Source organism: Apodemus sylvaticus, chromosome 4 (assembly GCF_947179515.1).
Source record: "Apodemus sylvaticus chromosome 4, mApoSyl1.1, whole genome shotgun sequence".
NCBI lineage: Eukaryota > Metazoa > Chordata > Mammalia > Rodentia > Muridae > Apodemus > Apodemus sylvaticus.
In genome coordinates, this window is record NC_067475.1 from 159,573,116 (window position 1) to 159,590,975 (window position 17,860).

Below are 17,860 nucleotides of genomic sequence, written 5' to 3' on the forward strand. Positions count from 1 at the left end.
TTTTATATCAAAGTAGGAGTTATTGCTAAAATATCAGAAAGTATATTATATAACATACACTCCAACACCAGAAGAATGAAATCATAGGGTATCATCAGTGACCTTTGTCAGGTATTCCCAATTCTTGGATCACTATGAAGATATTGTTCACAAAGGGAAAAATCAGATCCCCTTACCTTCTTCGAGAGGTCACTTCCAAATAATGAGTTCCTGCCAGTCTGATCCCACAGTACATGAGGGGCTATGCGGACAGATAACATGTAGGTGTCTAGGTTATTCCTGGTAGACATTTTAATTTGTAATAGCACACAGATGAGCTGTTTAAGGAGGTTATGGTTTGCTTGTGGCATCTTCAGTAGAATACTATACATAGAAAATGGATAAATTCACTGTTGATTGTCTGACAAATAATGTTACAAAACTCTGAATACAAAGATATATCAGGATAAAAGATATATAGACCAGCACATAGTATAATCAGAATTTAATGAAGTAAGAAAATACACGTTAATTATTGCCTAAAATATTTCCTGCAAATTTATTTTCTTTATAGAATTGTGAGAAACTTTTAAAATTCTGTATGAATTTCTTTGTTCTACACATATAACTGCTACCCATCAAACTCAGAGGATGGTGTCAGGTTCCTTGTAAATAGAATGAATAAAGCTTGTTGCAGGTCATGTATGTTCTGTGTATTCAAATATTGTTAAACCGTGAGTCATCTTTCCAGGCACCACAGTGACACATTGAATATCTCAGGTAGAATGAATCCATTTAACACTCTAGTGACACTCTGGAACACAAGGAGCAGAAAGCATACTAATGACCCTAGGCATTGCAGGTATAAATCCTTCTTATATATGTAAGACAGGGATGCTGGAGCCATGTTAGAAATGGGAGCTCAAAGCTTCTGTTTCCTACGAAATCATTCTGTGAACTATCGTACAGGCAAATGATTCAAAGAAGACGCAGCTATACTTGACCCAGACTGCTCTAGGTAGGTATAGTTGAGAAAGATGTACTCAGTACTAACTTCATGTTCTAATCAATGATATATATTTAACACATGTAATATTCACAATGCCATTGTTATTTTAGTATGCATATAACCCACAGATAGTATGTTTTATACTTACATACTTCTTTTGTCTCACACAGGAGCTCAAAGCAATACTCTTGACTGACCTGCAAAAAACTGTAGCAGGCTGTCTTCCAAACCATGACAGTAGATTGTTGATTCATGATTAAAACCAAGGAATTTTCCCAAAGAGTTCTAAATTATTATATTGGGGACAAAGTTCCATTCAACCAGATATTCAAGCATCCACCCACCTAAATATACAAGGAGAGGAAAGAGTAAAACAGAGGGAGAGCTATAGAGACAGAGACAGAGACTGGCATGCAGAGAGTCATTATACAAACTCACAGAAGTGATAGTAGAGAGGGATATACACACATACAGAGAAACACACATAGAAGGAAAAGATAGAGAAATAGATTTGCACATTTAAAAACAGAAAGAAGGGAGCTAGAGAGATGGCTCAGTGGCTAAATGTACTGATTGCTGTTCTGAAGGTCCTGAGTTCAAATCCCAGCAACCACATGGTGGCTCACAACCATCTGTAAGGAAATCTGACACCCTCTTCTGGTGTGTCTGAAGACAGCTACAGTGTACTTAGATATAATAATAAATAAATCTTTAAAAAAAAAGAAAGAATAAGTATACAGATATGTATGCAGAGAGAAAAAACATACAAGTACACAAACACATTTATTAATGATTTAAAAAACAACACAAGCATATCAGAATATTACAACTCCACACACACAGGAAATGATAACAAGAAGGAATCAGAAAGGCAGTGAATCACATACCATAAAGGAATCATAATAAAATTGTAATTAGACAGAAAAGAAAGAAAGATAGTTAGATAGAAAGGAATAAACAAGGGAAGGAAGGAAAGAAGGACAGAAGGAAGGAAGGAAGGAAGGAAGGAAGGAAGGAAGGAAGGAAGGAAGGAAGGAAGGAAGAAGGAAGGAAGGATAGAAGGAAAGAAAGATCTGGTTGCCTTTAGGATTGACATATGTTAAATCAGAGCCACACATATGACCAATTAATCTCACTTTATTACAATGCATCTTTATTGTGTAGTGATAGTAGAAGTATAATTCAATACCATTGGGCTATGAGTTTCATTTCTGTGGAAACACAGACAAGAAATTCACAATAAAAATCCCTCTGTAGACTACTATTATACCTTAGATGCCTTTATTTCCAAAAAGAGAAGGTTGAAAAATATGAACTGTAAATTTATCATGATTAAGTTTCATTTGTATTTTTTATATGTATACACATTTTCACATATGTGAATCTCAAAAACACACTCAATTTTAACTTCAAATAATTTGAAAATAACTTACAGGCATTCCTATCATTGGTAGTAACTTCTTAATTATATCATTCACCTTTTCAAATTTTGTTGCTGTTACATATAAAAGCTGAGAAAAATACAGAGAAGAATGGTATAAAATAACTTCGAAGTTCATGTTTACAAAATTAGTTATTATATATTAATTACTTGTAATCTTCCTTTTGAAATGGCAACTCTAATATACAGTAAACATCTGGTTTTCTTTCCTTGATATAACTCTGGAAGACTGTCCGTCTACCATATTTATCACAAAATTAACTGTGGGATTACTTGGTATTCAAACATAACTAACAGGTTCTGTATGCTAAAGGAAGACTGAGTAGCCATGGGTGCAGGAACTCAGCATCCTGATATTTTTTTCCTTATGGCAGCAGACAGGCAAGGAAGGTGGTTTAATAGAGTACATCCATTTGCTTCATTGCCATCTGGACTTCCATCATTTCACACCCTTGCTTTCATGCACAGCCTGTGCACAGTATTAGGTAAATAAGGATTAATAGCAGCAGCTATTAGAAAAAGAAATCACAAGACAAAAACAAAAGAAAATTTAAAAAACAAAATAAACAAATGATGAGTAAGTACTCTCTCCATATAACGCTCCATAGAATATAAGTACTGTGAGTGTTTAGGAAACAATCCCTTAAATAAGAAACACTCGCTACCCAGAAACAACCTTGACCCAAGACCAAAGGAAACCACTTCATAAGACATCTCTTTCAAAAGGTTTGTATTTATTGTCTTCTATCCACTGGAGATAACCCATTACCCTGAAAATATATATATATGTTTGTGAATGTGTGTCTGTGTATGTATTTGTGCATATGAATTTGCTAAAGTTTCATACAAGACCCTATCACAACATGACAGGCTACATGAATTTTATGTACAAGAACACATTGCACTAACTGATTTAACATCCTGTTTTCTATAGACTAAGAATTATGCAAAAACATCTTATAAGACCATCTCTCTTCCTGTGGTTATAATGTAAATAGGTAGGAACCAATGTGTGCATTAGAAAATATTGTAGAGTTAGTCACCTCTGGAGGAAAATATAGCTCATGGCTCAGAAATCATAGATTCAAGAAGGACACATTCAAACACTACATAAACGAACACACATACACGTGCCCATAATCACACACATGTACACACATATACATAAACATCCACACACATACATATCCATACTGAGTGAGCACAATGAATTTAAAGAAAAGTAAATCTGATATTTTGTTGAATATCTGAAATTTTCTAAATTTAAAAACACCAATGTATTATTAATTCCACACGAGATAGAGAAATAATTCATATAGTATTTTAACTGATATTATTATAAATTATTGTGTTCTCAGAGCATTTCAAACATATTAAGATCTAACTAATGATTGCAAAGATGTGTGCATTTCTTTCTTATGGTGATGTTGTGTATAAGACAGACACATTTCAAACTATTTTTAAACAAAATAGTTCTAAAATTAATATTCTTAATGCATGAATATGAAAAGACAACTAGGATTTTTTTGTACATGGTAATATGTTTCTTGGCTCATTGTGAACCAGGGATATGTAAGTAATTCTCAGAAATAAGATTAACCTTATAATGGATCACATGTTCCTACTAGAGGAAAAAGAGGCTTTTAATAAGTGTTTACCGGTACATAAAAATGTGTATTTTACAAAAAAAAAAAAAAAACTAAACCTTTTCATCCTAAGAGGATAAAAATACAAACCCTTTAAATAAGGAAATAACATATCAGTAAACTAGATACGAAACATCTACTGTTCCTATCACTAAGGTGTTCCTATCACTAACAAGGTATGAATTTCAGATTAGATTACATAAAGTCATCTAGGCAGGTAGTAAAATTCTCTCCTCCAGCCATGGCATAGGCACTGACTAATGACTTACTTGTAATCTCTACAGTATTAAGTCAAAAAGTCAATATTTTATATATTTGTATTTGAAATCAAGAGTAGGAGAAGACATGTGAAACTTAGGGAGAGGTTTGGGGATAGCTGGGGATTCACGCAGCTGACTTGGCAGTGGATTTCTATACTTATACAAAATTATCAAATTAATGATTCTAAAATCATCTGCATTTTCATAGTTTAAAATATAATCAGAGTCTGAGGAATATAAATTCAATCCTAAGGATAAAAAAATGGGGAAAATTGGGAGGAAAAGAAATCTTTACGTTGGAATGGCAAAAATATATTCCTCATTCATCCATAGGAAAAATACAGGTTTATCTTATGTGTAATGAGTGTAATAACTATAAATGATAAGAGTAGTATGTGAGAAAGGCCAAACTGTAAATATGAAATCAAAGAAAACCACCAAAGAATTGTCAAAAATATGAACATTGCTAAATACTCACTAGAAAATATGGAGGATGAAAAGTGGTGGAGGATATTTATTTAAATTAGAAGAGTGTATTTATGTTCTGAAAACAACTCTTCATGGATAAAAAAGAAATAAACACATCATCATATGAAGAAAAGCTAAAAAGTACCTATTAGCAATCTTCTCAGCTACAGAAAAGGTTGTTAATAATTATGGCAGGTAATATATGAAATCACTAGAGTCTTGGGTAAAATTCAGTAAAAATGTTTACTTTATAGGAACTGGATCTAAGTCACCATGGTGTTGAAAGGCACCAGCGAGATTGCTCATGTACAATACTGATCGTTTGCCATAGCTGAGATCAAGCATCAGAGGCAAGAGAGCAGTTACCTCTAGAACTATCTGCTCTTCCCTTCTTCTCTGTCCTGAAGACACAACTGGTTCTGCTAAACAAGGTAATATTTTCCTAATTGATGTCACTGGTTAGAAATTACTTTTATACTACACTTTCTCTTTAATTACTGTTTTGTATAACCTAGAAAATATTAAAATCAGAAAGTGTGGTGATCATTATACACACCGTGTTGCAATTTCAACAGTGACATGTTACATTCACAACTCTTGATATATTTTGTATACATTGGCATTTATAAATGTCAGAGAGAAGGTGATTCCCTGAGCTACATTCTATTCTGCTTATAGGAAGAATGGTTTCAGTAATCTGCATGCTACACAACAGTTAAATTTCAGATCCACACTAAATCCAATAGTGAAAATAGAACAATAATTAAAACATTAGAAAAGTAGACAATTTTAAAAGATTTATTTTTTTATGTAATTAAATTGTAGCTGCCTTCAGATGCACCAGATGGGCCCATGGGATCCCATTATAGATGGTTGTGATCGACCATGTGGGAATTGAACTCAGGACCTCTGGAAGAGCAGTTAGTGCTCTTAAATGCTGAGCAATCTCTCCAGCCCAAAATAGACAATGATTTAATAGCTATATGTACAACTCAGTGATAAAACTACTACATATTATGCTTGAAGTTACGAGTTTTAGCCTACGCACTGTATACATATGAACACACAGACACACAGACACACTCACAAACACACAAACATGCACACAAATGCACAGACCAATGATAAGTTAATAATAAATGATTTTTAAACAAAAGTTACATAAAAAGATATCCCTATGTCTAGAACATTCAAATAAATATGAGGATAAAGAGCCATGATTATGGAGCTGACCTTGCAAAGCAGGTATGACGATGCACAGAGACATACTGAAAGAGCAGAGTACAAAGGTAAAGCCAAAAAACAATACAGGACATGTGGATGTGGAGAGCAAATGAATTCTTAACAATAGTTTTTTCTGTTTAACATTAGTTTATGATTATCTTACTTAATAACAATTATTGTTGATTAGACACAAATATTTTAAAATAAGTAATAGTTGAACATGACATAAGTTAATATTTAAGCAAAAAGAACTCATGGTGAAAAGCTGCTTAATTCTAAAATCAGCTCAAGTACCATAAAGTCAGACTAATTAGAATTACACCTTACTTCTCCCTACAGATTACAAAATCCCTAACATCCTCACAAGGTGTCCCACACACCCTAAGAGAACACAAATGCCAGTTCAGGCTTCTTTTTGTTTGTTTCTTTCTTTGTTTGTTTTTATGTTGTTTTTTTTTTTTCCGAGACAGGGTTTCTCTGTGTAGCCCTGGCTATCCTGAAACTCACTCTGTAGACCAGGCTGGCCTCGAACTCAGAAATTTGTCTGCCTCTGCCTCCCAAGTGCTGCGATTAAAGGTGTGCAGCACCACCGCCCTGCCCAGTTCAGGCTACTATACCCTGTAAAACTCTGTTAGGAGAGATGGAGAAACCCAGATATTCCATGACAAAAACAAATTTACACAAGATCTTTCCACAAATCCAGATCTACAAAGGATCATAAATAGAAAAATCCAATACAAGGAGGGAAACTACAACCTAGAAAAACGAAGAAAATAACCTTTTAATAAACCAAAAAGAAGATAGCCAAATAAACATAATTTCAGCTCTAACAACAAAAATAACAGGAAGCAACAATCTCTTTCTTTGAATATCTCTCAACATCAGTGGACTCAATTCTCTAATAAAAAAGACATAGACTAACAGACTGGATACATAAAAAGACCCAACAGTTTGCTGCATACAGGAAACCTAACTCAGTGACAAAGACATCTGTCTAGCTCAAAGAAAAGAATTTTCCAAGGAAACTATTCCAAGAAAGAAGCTGGAATAGCCATTCTAATTTCAAATAAAATTGATTTTCAAGCTAAAGTTATCAAAAAAGTTAAGGTAGGCCTCTTCATACTCATCAAGGGAAAAATCTACCAAGAAGAACTCTCATTTTTGAACATCTATGCTTCAAATGCAAGGACACTCATATTCATAAAAGAAACTTTATTAAAACTCAAAGCACATATTGCACCTCACACATTAATAGAAGGAGACTTCAACACCCCACTCTCATAAATAGACTGAACATGGCAACAGAAACTAAAAAGAAACTAACAGAAGTTATGAACCATTTGGATTCAACAGATATCTATACAGCATATTATCCTAAAACAAAAAAAATATTCCTTCTGCTCAGCACCCCATGGTACTTTCTCCAAAACTGACCATACTCTTGGTCACGAAGCAAGCCTCAAGAGATATAAGAAGAGTGTAATAATCCCAATAAAAATGATGAAACAAGCTGTTTAATTCTAATAAAACTTGGCGTGGAAATAAATGTATGTTGTTGCAACTACCTGAAGTAATTTTTAGTAATTGTAGAAAAAAATACATTTGTTTTTGCTTTAACATATGTATCAATCTTGCTTCATATTGCTTTTTACATATCACACATAAACATCATGTGTGCATGCTATACAAATATAACTTTTCATATGCATAAATTCTTACTATCTCTCCCCTCCATCCTCTTATGTCTCCATCTTATATTACTCTACAAACACATTGTCTCTCTGCTAATAAAGAAGTTGAAATTTCAGTTTTTGTTTTGTATTTACATACATTGTCACAGGTTGGGATGTCTTCGGTGAATATCTTAAGTGAGAATGGTTTCTTCATATCCATATTGGCTGTATCAATGGATCTACTCAAATGAAATAAAAACAAACAACAGAGGAAAATTAATTCATTAGTAGATTATTTTAAACTAATCACTGTTAATAGTTTATAAGTAACCTCATAGTGTTAAATATAAGACCATCAGTTTGGCAATATGCAGTATTGGATAAGGGAATATTTTAAAATATTTGAGAAGGAAAGTTATTGTCACATAATAGCACGTTGACTTAGGAAACACAGCCAGTCCTCAGAAATTGTTAGTTGCAATGTTGTGAAATTGACTACATCTGACACGAACTACAATCCAGAAATTTAGGGCAACCCTGTGATCCAGATCTTAAGGATAGAAGACATAGGCTTTTGACTTGGACCTTGACATAGAGATCTTGAGACATAGTGGCTATGAAATGCTTAGGCCTAGGCAAGGTAGAACACACCCACTATTAATTTCTACTGACTGAGGGAGGTGGATCTGAGTTCAAGGTCATCCTGGGACAAAACACGGTCCCAACCTAGGCATGCTGGTACACACCATTAATCTGAGCCACAGCTTCTGCTGGAGGCCTACATAAGGACATTGGAAGAAGGAAGTCTCACTCTTTTTTGCCTGCTTGCTCTTACTGCCAGCACATCTTCTTCAGGATTCCAGTTTATACAGAAGACCAGGGAAACAAACTGGCCTCAGAGCCTGAAGAACTACATTATTTTTTTATTTTTTTATTCGATATAATTTATTTACATTTAAAATGATTTCCCCTTTTCTAGCACCCCACTCCCCAAAAGTCCTGTAAGCACCCTTCTCTTCCCCTCTCCTCCCACCCACCCCTTCCCACTTCCCCGTTCTGGGTTTGCCGAATACTGTTTCACTGAGTCTTTCCAGAACCAGGGGCCACTCCTCCTTTCTTCTTGTAACTCATTTGATGTGTGGATTATGTTTTGGGTATTCCAGTTTTCTAGGTTAATATCCACTTATTAGTGAGTGCATACCATGATTCACCTTTTGAGTTTGGGCTACCTCACTTAGTATGATGTTCTCTAGCTCCATCCATTTGCCTAAGAATTTCATGAATTCATTGTTTCTAATGGCTGAATAGTACTCCATTGTGTAGATATACCACATTTTTTGCATCCACTCTTCTGTTGAGGGATACCTGGGTTCTTTCCAGCATCTGGCAATTATAAATAGGGCTGCTATGAACATAGCACAGCATGTATCCTTATTACATGGTGGGGAATCCTCTGGGTATATGCCCAGGAGTGGTATAGCAGGATCTTCTGAAAGTGAGGTGCCCAGTTTTCGGAGGAACCGCCAGACTGATTTCCAGAGTGGTTGTACCAATTTGCAACCCCACCAGCAGTGGAGGAGTGTTCCTCTTTCTCCACACCCTCTCCAACACCTGCTGTCTCCTGAATTTTTAATCTTAGCCATTCTCACTGGTGTAAGGTGAAATCTCAGGGTTGTTTTGATTTGCATTTCCCTAATGACTAATGAAGTTGAGCATTTTTTAAGATGCTTCTCTGCCATCCGAAGTTCTTCAGGTGAGAATTCTTTGTTTAACTCTGTACCCCATTTTTAATAGGGTTGTTTGGTTTTCTGGAGTCTAACTTCTTGAGGTCTTTATAAATATTGGATATTAGCCCTCTATCTGATATAGGGTTGGTGAAGATCTTTTCCCAATTTGTTGGTTGCTGATTTGTCCTCTTGATGGTGTTCTTTGCCTTATAGCAACTTTGTAGTTTTATGAGGTCCCATTTGTCAATTCTTGCTCTTAGAGCATATGCTATTGGTGTTCTGTTCAGAAACTTTCTCCCTGTACCGATGTCCTCAAGCGTCTTCCCCTTTCCCTCAAGGGTCAAGTTTCTTTTCTATTAGCTTCAGAGTGTCTGGCTTTATGTGGAGGTCCTTGATCCATTTGGATTTGAGCTTAGTAGAAGGAGACAAGGATGGATCAATTTGCATTCTTCTGCATGCTGCCCTCCAGTTGAACCAGCACCATTTGTTGAAAAGGCTATCTTTTTTCCATTGGATGTTTTCAGCCTCTTTGTCGAGGATCAAGTGGCCATAGGTGTGTGGGTTCATTTCTGGATCTTCAATCCTGTTCCATTGATCCTCCTGCCTGTCACTGTACCAATACCATGCAGTTTTTAACACTATTGCTCTGTAGTATTGCTTGAGGTCAGGGATACTGATTCCCCCAGATTTTCTTTTGTTGCTGAGAATAGTTTTAGCTATCCTGGGTTTTTTGTTGTTCCAGATGAATTTGATAATGCTCTTTCTAACTCTGTGAAGAATTGAGTTGGGATTTTGATGGGTATTGCATTGAATCTGTATAGTGCTTTTGGCAAAATGGCCATTTTAACTATATTGATTCTACCGATCCATGAGCTTGGGAGGTTTTCCCATTTTTTGAGGTCTTCTTCCATTTCCTTCTTCAGAGTCTTGAAGTTCTTGTCATACAGATCTTTCACATGTTTGGTAAGAGTCACCCCAAGATACTTTATACTGTTTGTGGCTATTGTGAAGGGGGTCATTTCCCTAATTTCTTTCTCAGCCTGCTTATCCTTTGAGTATAGGAAGGCCACTGATTTGCTTGTGTTGATTTTATAACCTGCCACTTTGCTGAAGTTTTTTATCAGCTGTAGGAGCTCTCTAGTGGAGTTTTTTGGGTCACTTAGGTAGACTATCATGTTGTCTGCAAATAATGATAGTTTGACTTCTTCCTTTCCAATTTGTATCCCTTTGACCTCCTTTGTTGTCAAATTGCCCGAGCTAGTACCTCAAGTACAATGTTGAAAAGATAAGGAGAATGGGGGCAGCCTTGTCTGATCCCTGATTTCAGTGGGATTGCTTCAAGTTTCTCTCCATTTAGTTTGATGCTGACTACTGGTTTGCTGTATATTGCTTTTACTATGTTTAGCTATGGGCCTTGAATTCCTGTTCTCTCCAAGACTTTAAGCATGAAAGGATGCTGAATTTTGTCAAATGCTTTTTCAGCATCCAATGAAATGACCATGTGGTTTTGTTCTTTGAGTTTGTTTATGTTGTAGATTGCATTGATGGATTTCCGTATATTGAACAAACCCTGCATTTCCGGGATAAAGCCTACTTGATCATGGTGGATGATCATTTTGATGTGTTCTTGTATTCGGTTGGCAAGAATTTTATTGAGTATTTCTGCATCAATGTTCATAAGGGAAACTGGTCTGAAGTTCTCTTTCTTTGTTGGATCTTTGTGTGGCTTTGGTATCAGTGTAGTTGTGGCTTCGTAGAAGGAATTGGGTAGTATTCCTTCTGTTTCTATTTTGTGGAATAGTTTGAAGAGTACTGGTGTTAACTCTTCTTTGAAGGTCTGATAGAATTCTGCACTGAAACCATCTGATCCTGTGCTTTTTATGGTTGGAAGACTTTCTATGACTCCTTCTATTTCTTTAGGCATTATAGGACTGTTTAGATGGTCTAGTTGGTCCTGATTTAATTTTGGTATTTGGTATCTGTCAAGGAAATTGTCCATTTCCTCCAGATTCTCCAGTTGTGTTGAGTACAGGCTCTTGTAGTAGGATCTGATGATTTTTTGGATTTCCTCAGTTTCCGTTGTTATATCTCCCTTTTCATTTCTAAGTTTGTTAATTTGGATACTTTCTCTGTGCCCTTTGGTCAGTCTGGCTAAGGGTTTATCTATCTTGTTGATTTTCTCAAAGAACCAGCTCCTGGTTTTGTTGATTTTTTGTATGGTTCTCTTTGTTTCTACTTGATTGATTTCAGCCCTGAGTTTGATGATTTCCTGCCTTCTACTCCTCCTGGGTGAAATAGCTTCTTTTTGTTATAGGGCTTTCCGGTGTGTCATTAAGCTGGTAATGTATGCTCTCTCCATTTTCTTTTTGGAGGCACTCAGGGCTATGAGTTTTCCTCTTAGCACTGCTTTCATTGTGTCCCATAGATTTGGGTATGTTGTGTTTTCATTTTCATTGTGTTCTAAAAAGTCTTTAATTTCTTTCTTTATTTCTTCCTTGACCAAGGTATCATTGAGTAGAATATTGTTCAGTTTCCACGTGTATGTGGGTTTTCTGTTGTTTTTGTTGGTATTGAAGACCACTTTTACTCCACAGTGATCTGATAGGAGGCATGGGATTAGTTTGATCTTCTTATATTTGTTGAGGTCTGTCTTGTGACCAATTATATGGTCGATTTTGGAGAAGGTACCATGAGGTGCTGAGAAAAAGGTATATTCTTTTGTTTTAGGATAGAATGTTCTATATATATCTGTTAAATCTAATTGGTCCAAAGCTTCAATTAGTTTCATTGTGTCCCTGTTTAGTTTCTGTTTTCCTGATCGGTCCATTGAGGAAAGTGCAGTGTTGAAGTCACCCACAATTATTGTGTTAGGTGCAATGTGTGCTTTGAGTTTTAATAAAGTTTCTTTTACGAAAGAGGGTGCCCTTGCATTTGGAGCATAGATGTTCAGGATTGAGAGTTCTTCTTGTATTTTTCCTTTGACCAGCAAGAAGTGTCCCTCAGAGTCTCTTTTGATGACTTTGGGTTGAAAGTCAATTTTATCTGATATTAAAATGGTTACTCCATCTTGTTTCCTGAGACCATTTGCTTGTAAAATTGTCTTCCAGCCTTTTACTCTAAGGTAGTGTTTGTCTTTGACCCTGAGGTGTGTTTCCTGTAAGCAGCAAAACGTAGGGTCCTGTTTGTGTATCCAGTCAGTTAGTCTGTGTCTTTTTATTGGGGCATTAAGTCCATTGATGTTAAGAGATATTAAGGAATAGTGATTGTTACTTCCTATCATTTTTGACGTTATTTTTTAAATTTGATTGCTTAACTTCTTTTGGGTTTGGTGAAAGATTACTATCTTGCTTTTACCAGGGTGAAGTTTCCCTCCTTGTATTGGTGTTTTCCTCCTATTATCCTTTGTAGGGCTGGGTTTGTGGATAGATATTGGGTAAACTTGGTTTTGTCATGAAATATCTTAGTTTCTCCATCTATGGTGATTGAGAGTTTTGCTGGATATAGTAGTTTTGGTTGGCATTTGTGTTCTCTTAGAGTCTGCATGAGATCAGCCCAGGATCTTCTAGCCTTCATAGTCTCAGGTGAAAAGTCTGCTGTGATTCTGATAGGTCTTCCTTTATTTGTTACTTGGCCTTTTTCTCTTACTGCCTTTAATATTCTTTCTTTGTTTAGAACATTTGGTGTTTTGATTATTATGTGACGGGAAGTATTTCTGTTCTGGTCCAGTCTGTTTGGAGTTCTGTAGGCTTCTTGTATATTCATGGGCATCTCTCTCTTTAGGTTAGGGAAGTTTTCTTCCATAATTTTATTGAAGATATTTGCTGGCCCTTTTAGTTGTAAATCTTCACTTTCATCTATGCCTATAATCCTTAGGTTTGGTCTTCTCATTGTGTCCTGGATTTCCTGGATATTTTGGGTTACAAACTTTTTGCATTTTGCATTTTCTTTAACTGTTGAGTCCATGGTTTCTATGGAATCTTCAGCATCTGAGATTCTTTCATCTATCTCTTGTATTCTGTTGTTGATATTTGCATCTCTGTCCCCTGATTTCTTCCCAAGGCTTTCTATCTCCAAAGTTGTCTCCCTTTGAGTTTTCTTAGTTGTTTCTACTTCTGATTTTAGATCCTGGATGGTTTTGCTTAGCTCCTTCACTTGCTTGTTTGTGCTTTCCTGTAATTCTTTAAGAGATTTTTGTGTTTCCTCTTTCATGACCTCAGCCTGTTGACCAAAGTTCTCCTGTATTTCTTTAAGTGTTTTTTGCGTTTCCTCATTGTTGGCTTTTGTATTCTCCTGGATTTCTTTCAATGATTTTTGTGTTTCCCTTGCAAGGGCTTCTAAAACTTTTGATCCATTTTCTCCTGAATTTCTTTAAGTATGTCCTTCATGTGTTCCTGTACCAGCATCATGACCAGTGATTTTAAATCCAAATCTTGTTTTACTGGTGTGATGGGGTATCCAGGACATGTTGGTAGAGGAGAATTGGGTTCAGATGTTGCCATATTGCCTTGATTTCTGTTAGTGGCGTTCCTGCGTTTGCCTTTTGCCATCTAATTCTCACTGGTGTTAGTTTGTCTTGTCAGTGCTGGACTCACCAGTGCAAGCTGCCCCTTCCCAGTTGGCCTCTGGTGCACAGCTTACCTCCTGCACTGTCTGTAGACAGGGTGCTGCTGCCCAGGCTGTTCAGATCCCGAAGCAGGCACCCGAAGGCTCCCGCTGGGGCCCGCTGGATTCAAGGAGCACACCGACTTCTCCCAGCTAGCCGCCTGGAAGCCCCTCTAGCCTCTTGCAGGACCTGGAGATGTGGTGCCGCCGCCCAGGCTGATCTGGATCCGGAAGTGGAGAGAGTTGAGCTGAGGGCTCCCGCCTGAGGCCTTGGCCCAGATTGTGTCTGTGGACCAGATGGAGCCCGTGTGCACCCCCAGGGAGCGCCGAAGGTGTATGCTGCCGGGACCTCCCCTGTGTTCTGATCACTCCGCTGGGCATCCGATCCCCCAACCGGGCTGGCGCACACAAGGTTAGCCTGGCCGCCCAGGTCCTGAGTCCAAGCAAAAGCCTGGGAGGCCAAGGTCAAAGCCAAGTTCCCCTAGGGCTATGACTGTTAATTGGGTCTGCCAGGTGACCAGGATGGCGGGCGTGCATACTTGCGCACCTCGAAAGCTCCAGGGGAGAGTCTGCTGTGCTAACAACCTCCTGGGCGGGTTGACACACAGATGGTCCACCAAGCCGCCCAGTTCTTGGGGTCAGTCCTGGAGTTTTGGGGGCCTAGACCCCCGCTTTGTTAGCCTCAGGCTATTCCTGTTAAGGCTCTGCTTGCCAGAGCTCTCTGTCGTCCTGTAGGCAAAATGGCGGCACGCGCGCAGGCCAGGGCAAAAAACCTCCTGGCTGGGTTGGCACCCTGATGCCCCCCCCCCCCCCCGAACAGCCCAGGGCCTGGGTGCAGGACAACGTCCGTCGGGCTCAGACCCCCGCGGTGTTGGCCTAGGATTATGTTTGTGTACCTCAGTCTGTCTGATCTCTCTGGAGTCCGAAACCAAGATGGAGGTGAGCCTCTCCTGACTGGCGGGAGGCCGAGTTCTGAAGTGGCTCAGTGCAGCGAAAGGCGCTGCAAAACCGCAGCTGCTTGAGCCTGGCTGGTCAGCGAAGGTCAGTGGTCGTGGGCGCAGGGCCTAATTGGACCCTGTGTCACCTTGGTTCCACTTCTGAGGGCCCTTCAGCTGGACCAGCCACTGCTGCACTGCCGCCGCCGCCGCCACCACCACCGAATCAAGAGCTACCTTTTTTGACTTCCTTCTCATAGATAGCCATTGTTGGCTTAGTTAGAGGACAAGTCAATACAATAAATTCCCTGAATATGCAGGGACAGTCCATAAGTTCTGTGGATCTATTGAAAGATCTATGACTAATACACAAGGAAAAGGCAAAAGTCTGCTTGACCTTAATGGAGGAAATGCAGATGGTTTGAATTAAAGTAGCATCTATGGAGTGGAATTTAATATAATACTGAAGAATACTGTTTACTCCAATATAAAGAAGAGGCAAGGAGTGCACTTCCTCTACATTAAATGAATAGACAAGAGAAACTAAAGTAATATTCAGTGACCATCTAATCAGCAACATATTTGGAGATAGTCTACCAAATATGTTTTTAAAAAAGAAATGAAGCACAATCTACAATTCACATATTAGAACAAAATTAAAGTATAATCACAAGTAAAATATCTTCTGAGACAATAATACCAGTGATCTTTTTGTTCAATCGAACTCTAATATTAAAAGACAAAAAGGTTAGAGTCTTGACAGCACTAAAACTGTTAAGATTATTGTTCAGAGAAATTAGTATAAGCCAATTGCTATCCTGACAGTGCAGGTGTAAATGACATTATCCACATGACTGACCATGTTTCAGTGGAAGACTTTTATGACAGGGGGTTGAATATAGTATGGAGCCTAGTTGGGAACATGAAGACTTGACTATGTTCCAAGAGCTATGTGACTATGGCAGAGCTAAGCTTCAGTTTCATATGTAAAAGGGGATAGTTAAGTCAGTATCCTCTTAGTGTAAGGTCATGTCACATTGAAAGGGATCATTATTCACATTAACCCACAGGTTAGTTGTATGACCATTGTTTAGAACACACTTAATGCAGGGAGAACACCTTTTAGACAAAAAAATACTGTTTGTTTCCTTGAGTGAATTGACATACAAGACTGGAGGTCCTAGAATCTAGTGTTTCATCTGTGTGAGTCATCAGTCAACTCTCCTGGTACAAATATTAAGCCCACCACTATTCAACTATAGCTTATAATACTCTAATATAAGATAGATTCAATATGATTTTAACATGCTGACATCTATAACTGAAAATTTTAGGTTGAATGTGTTAAAACTAATTGATTTTTTTATTGATATATTTTTATATACATTTCAAATGATTTCCCCTTTTCTGGGTCCCCCCCTCCGCAAGTCCCATAAGCCCTCTTCCATCCCCCTGTTCTTCCACCCACTCCTTCCCATTTCCCTGTTCTGGAATTCCCCTATACTCTTGCACTGAGTCTTTCCAGAACCAGGGACCACTCTTCCATTCTTTTTGGACATCATTTAATTTGTGGATTATGTCCTGGTTATTCAATGTTTCTAGGCTAATATCCACTTATCAGTGAGTGCATATGAGACTGGGTTAACTCACTTAGTATGATGTTCTCCAGCTCCATCCATTTGTCTAAGAATTTCATGAATTCGTTGTTTCTAATGGCTGAATAGTACTCCATTGTGAAAATATACCACATATTTTGTATCCATTCCTCCGTTGAAGGACACCTAGGTTCTTTCCAGCTTCTGGCTATTACAAATGGGGCTGCTATGAACATAGTGGAGCATGTGTCCTTATTGCATGTTGAAGAATCCTCTGGATATATGCCCAGGAGTGGTATAACAGGGTCCTCAGGAAGCGACATGCCCAGTTTTCTGAGGAACGCCATAATGATTTCCAAAGTGGTTGCACCATCTTGCAATCCCACCAGCAGTGGAGGAGTGTTCATCTTTCTCCACATCCTCACCAACACCTGCTGTCTCCTGAGTTTTTTACATTAGCCATTCTGACTGGTATGAGGTGAAATCTCAGGGTTGTTTTGATTTGCGTTTCCCTAATGATTAATGATGTTGAACATTTCTTAAGGTGTTTCTCAGCTCTCCGAAGTTCTTCATGTGAAAATTCTTTGTTTAGCTCCATACCCCACTTTTTAATGGGGTTATTTGGTTCTCTGGGTTCTACTTTATTGAGTTCTTTGTATATATTAGATATTAGCCCTCTGTCAGATTTAGGGTTGGTGAAAATCCTTTCCCAGTCTGTTGGTTGACCTTTTGTCCTTTTTACGGTGTCCTTTGCCTTACAGAAACTTTGTAGTTTTATGAGGTCCCATTTGTCAATTCTTGATCTTAGAGCATAAGCTATTGGTGTTCTATTCAGGAACTTTTCCCCTGTGCCCATGTCCTCCAGAGTTTTCCCCAGTTTCTTTTCAATTAGTTTAAGTGTGTCAGGTTTTATGTGGAGGTCCTTGATCCATTTGGAGTTGAGCTTGGTACAAGGAGATAAGAATGGATCGATGCGCATTCCTCTGCATGCTGACCTCCAATTGAACCAGCACCATTTGTTAAAAAAGACTATCTTTTTTCCACTGTATGCTTTCAGCTCCTTTGTCGAAGACCAAGTGACCATAGGTGTGTTGGTTTATTTCTGGGTCTTCAATCCTATTCCATTGATCTGTTTGCCTGATATTGTACCAATACCATGCAGTTTTTATCACTATTGCTCTGTAGTAGAGTTTAAAGTCTGGGATACTGAATCCCCCTGAAGTTCTTTTACTGTTGAGAATAGTTTTAGCTATCCTGGGTTTTTTGTTATTCCAGATGAATTTGAGAATTGCTCTTTCTAG